The 4,303-nt window shown below is 46.2% G+C and overlaps 2 non-coding genes across 2 annotated transcripts; one reads left to right on the top strand and one right to left on the bottom strand.

Moving 5' to 3' along the window:
* The first annotated feature begins 683 nt into the window (after positions 1 to 683).
* trnal-uaa (transfer RNA leucine (anticodon UAA)) lies at positions 684 to 765 on the top strand. The gene has a single exon. It is a non-coding gene; the product is annotated as a tRNA-Leu (tRNA).
* A 1,752-nt stretch (positions 766 to 2,517) lies between these two features.
* On the bottom strand, positions 2,518 to 2,599 carry trnal-uaa (transfer RNA leucine (anticodon UAA)). Its single transcript has one exon. It is a non-coding gene; the product is annotated as a tRNA-Leu (tRNA).
* Positions 2,600 to 4,303: the final 1,704 nt, after the last annotated feature.

Below are 4,303 nucleotides of genomic sequence, written 5' to 3' on the forward strand. Positions count from 1 at the left end.
TCAGGCCAAAATCCACCCTCCAGGAAAAATAGCCAAACGCTCTAATTGAGTAACAAACAGCACGCGTTTTTTAGCAAATGGTCTATTCAAGCTGGTGTCAGCTTCTGGAGCGTCTCAGAGTTGCCAAGCACGGAAACAGACCCTGCTATCTAACTTGCCACTGCTAAACAGATAACCGAAATTAATCTAACCAATATTTGCCAAATTTTGTCCCTTATCTCTCCGAATCCTTTCAGTTGTCTTTGAAATGTTGTGAGCGCACCAGTCTCTGACATTAAATATGACAATTCATTCTGTACACACGGAAATGGCTGTGTGTAAAACAACTGTCCCTCACATCCCCTTTAAATATTACTGTTCTCACATTTAACCAATGTTATCTCGCTTTGAACTCATGTGCCTTGTGAAAAAATACTCCCTGACTCTTTTCTCTGTCCGTCTGCCTCATGACTTTATAAAATTCTGTAAGGCCATTCCTCAGCCCTGAAGCTCCAGGGAAAACTGTCGAAGTCTATTCAGCTTCGTGCTATTGTCCAAACAGTGCAAACCTTGGAAACCCTTTCAAATACTTTCGAAATTGCACCACGTTCATTATTCAATGCGCGATCTGTTAGTGCCTGAAGTGAAGCGATGCTGAAACACTAGTAATGACAATTTTGACATTCTGTTTCTGTAATCTGTAAGGTTGCGTGGCCGAGTGGTGTCAGGCGCTGGATTTAAGCTCCAGTCTCTATCGAGTCGTGGGTTCGAATCCCACCGCTACCAAGATAACTGATGTTCTACTGCCCAGTTGAACATAAGCAGAAGCTGAGCACGCCCTATGTGTTTGCAGCTGCTCCGGACTGACTCTGAAAACAGTGTGAGTCCTTGCTGTCGGACTCTCCTCAATCCCTCTGCTTTCGGAGATCTGCATGGCCAGTTTCTGTATCTCAAATAGTCAGCTCATTTGTCTGAAAGTTTGGTGGTTCGAGCCCGACCTTTGCACCGAGCCTCAATTATTTCAGTTCAATCATTGAGACCAACCATGTCCCGACACTGCAACCACGAGAACCCACCCGAGTCTGCAGCTGGATGTGGCCCCAATCTCTCCAAGGCCCCGCTGCCAACAGAAAGCGGCTACTGCAGCTTCAATCAGCGGCTTCCTGCTCAGCCCTGGGACACAGCACATGGAAAATCCTTCCCCAGGAACGGCTCTTCCCGTGTGAAAGGGACAACCATTCCACTTTAAATTGGACACGGCTTCAGAGGATTGTTCCTGTGCTTGGAACGTTTCATAAACAAAACTCCTGTCTCGCAAATAAGAAGTGGGAAAAGTTGTTGGCAGGAAGAATAGAGAAAGTGTTGACTGTGAGGACTCTGTCTCGTCAGCAGATAGGATTCCTTACACTCGAAACTGGAATGATTGGGTTTCCTTCGGGAATTTCCCAATTGATTTACCGTCTGCCAGAGAGACTGGGAATCACTCCAGAGACATAAAGATGAGGATAAAAATATGAAAATATTTATATTGAGTCTTAAATCCAGAGACAAGTGTTAAATAGATAATAATGTTCTGAAGGAATAATAGCTGAGAAATGGAAAGTGTGAATGATGACATTTGTGATTGGGAGGAATGAACTGGATCCTTGCAAATTGCAATGCCGGGTGAAATATGCTCAGTATGAAATCACACACTCATCAATCGTGAGCCAGGCCCAGCTACTTTAGTCGGTAGAGCATAAGATGCTTCATCTCAGGGCCGTAGGTTCCAGCCTCACGATGGGCCCTTTCCCTCCTTTAAAGAAATCCAGCTCTCTGCTCCACTTGCAGTATTGCAACCCAGTGTAGGGGTTGGTTTGGACACGTCGATCCGACTGTGTTTGATCACACCTCGGTTTCTGAGTGAAAGCTGTCTCCACTTGCCCATAAGATGGAATCCTATCTGCTGACGAGACAGAGTCCTCACAGTCAACACTTTCTCTATTCTTCCTGCCAACAACTTTTCCCCCTCCTTATTTGCGAGACAGGAGTTTTGTTTATGAAACGTTCCAAGAACAGGAACAATCCTCTGAAGCCGTGTCCAATTTAAAGTGGAATGGTTGTCCCTTTCACACGGGAAGAGCCGTTCCTGGGGAAGGATTTTCCAGGTGCTGTGTCCCAGGGCTGAGCAGGAAGCCGCTGATTGAAGCTGCAGTAGCCGCTTTCTGTTGGCAGCGGGGCCTTGGAGAGATTGGGGCCACATCCAGCTGCAGACTCGGGTGAGTTCTTGTGGTCTCAATGCTTGGACTGAAATAATTGTGGTTCGGTGCTAAGGGCGGGCTCGAACCACCAAGCTTCCAGCCAAATGCAGTGACAATTTGATACACAGAAACTGGCCATGCAGATGTCCGAAAGCAGAGGGGTTGAGGAGAGTCCGACAGCAAGGACTCACACTGTTTTCAGACTCAGTTGACCTGAGCAGCGGCAAACACAACAACGAAAACGCAGACAGCCTACAGAGGTTCTGCTTTGTTCAGCTGTTTGCAGTGGAGCAACCGCTGGTAGCGGTGGGATCCGAACCCACGACTCGTTAGAGACTGGAGCTTAAATCCAGCGCCTTAGACCACTCGGCCACAGTACCACAGAGGCGCAGACCGCCAAAATCTCATTACTAGCGTTTCAGCATCGCTTCACTTCAGGCACTGACAGATCGCGCATTCAGTAACGAACGTGGAACAATTTCGAAAGTATTTGAAAGGGTTTGCAAGGTTTGCACTGTTTGGACAATAGCACGAAGCTGAATTGGCTTCGGCAGTTTTCCCTGGAGCTTCAGGGCTGAGGAATGGCCTTACAGAATTTTATAAGGACATGAGGGAGACGGACAGAGAAAAGAGTCAGGGAGTAATTTTTCACAAGGTACTTGAGTTCAATGCGAGATAACATTGGTTTAATGTGAGAACAGTAATATTTAAAGGGGATGTGAGGGACACTTGTTTTGAACACAGACATTTCCGTGTGTACAGAATGAATTGTTATATTTAGGGGCAGAGACTGGTGCGCTCACAACATTTCAAAGGCAGCTGAAAGGGTTCGGAGAGATAAGGGACAAATTTTGGCAAATATTGGTTAGATTAATTTCGGTTATCTGTTTAGCAGTGGCAAGTTAGATAGCAGGGTCTGTTTCCGTGCTTGGCAACTCTGAGACGCTCCAAAAGCTGACACCAGCTTGAATAGACCATTTGATAAAAAAAAAACGCTTGCTATTTGTTACTCAGCGCGTTTGGCTATTTTTCCGGGAGAGTGGAGTTTGGCTGAAGAAAAATACCACACAAATTGTGTTACCCCCTCAGCACTCCAGCGAATCCAAAAACTGACAGCTCTTAGCGTGGAACAGAAGCAAAACAGAAAAGGCGGAACCATTGGCAGACACACTGGCATGCTGACCTTGAGGGAGTGCGATTCGTCTATGTCATGTACTGCTCACACAAACGGCAGCGAGACAATTCCAAACCGTGCTTCCAAACATACTGCAGCGTGTTTGGCGGAGCTGGGAAGATGGTTTGCAGCATTTTCCTCACATTTCTGGGTGACATCCTCAGGGCTGCAGAGTCTGTTGTGAAGCGCTGCTGTCCTGGGGCAGTTGGAATTGATTTGGTTTCATTCCCGCTCCTTCCGGTTTTTGGGGTTACAGACTGGGTCCAGATGAATCTGTTTATTGATGGAATCCGCGGATGAGTGCCCTGCTTCTAGAAATTCTCTCTCTGCCTTCTGTTAGCCCTGTCATATTACAATTGTGCAGTTCTCACCAAACCTTGCCGTCTGGACGGATTACTACTCGGGACAGCTGGTCCGTGACAATTCGGGACTGTCACACAATATCTTTGCCAAGAATGGATATCCCCCCGATTTCATTCCCAGATGTCTGGCACACACGAAGTTCACAACGAGGCAATTTGAAAAGCATACTCCCCTTTATTAAAATAAATTGCTGGGAACTGACAGTCAGACTCCTCTGAACACACTGGGTTACAACAGACACATAAACCGACAGCCTCACTCAGACAAAACTCCCCAGAACACAACACCCAATACCCATCATGTACCAACGTGGCAGCATCTGTGGAGAGAAACAGGTTTAATGTTTCAGATTGACAGAACCAGACTAGTTATGCATTTTATTGTTTTAATGCTAGAGTAATTGTCTGTTTTACTTAGCAAATCAGCATATTTATCAGAATATTACATTAGTCGCGAAATGTCAACATTCTGAATGTCAACCGACTTTTCTGGGTGTAATGCTGATTCCGTTGCCTTGAGCTGCTGAAACGCTGGCCTTCAATTGTTC

Source organism: Chiloscyllium punctatum, chromosome 52 (genome assembly GCF_047496795.1).
Source record: "Chiloscyllium punctatum isolate Juve2018m chromosome 52, sChiPun1.3, whole genome shotgun sequence".
NCBI lineage: Eukaryota > Metazoa > Chordata > Chondrichthyes > Orectolobiformes > Hemiscylliidae > Chiloscyllium > Chiloscyllium punctatum.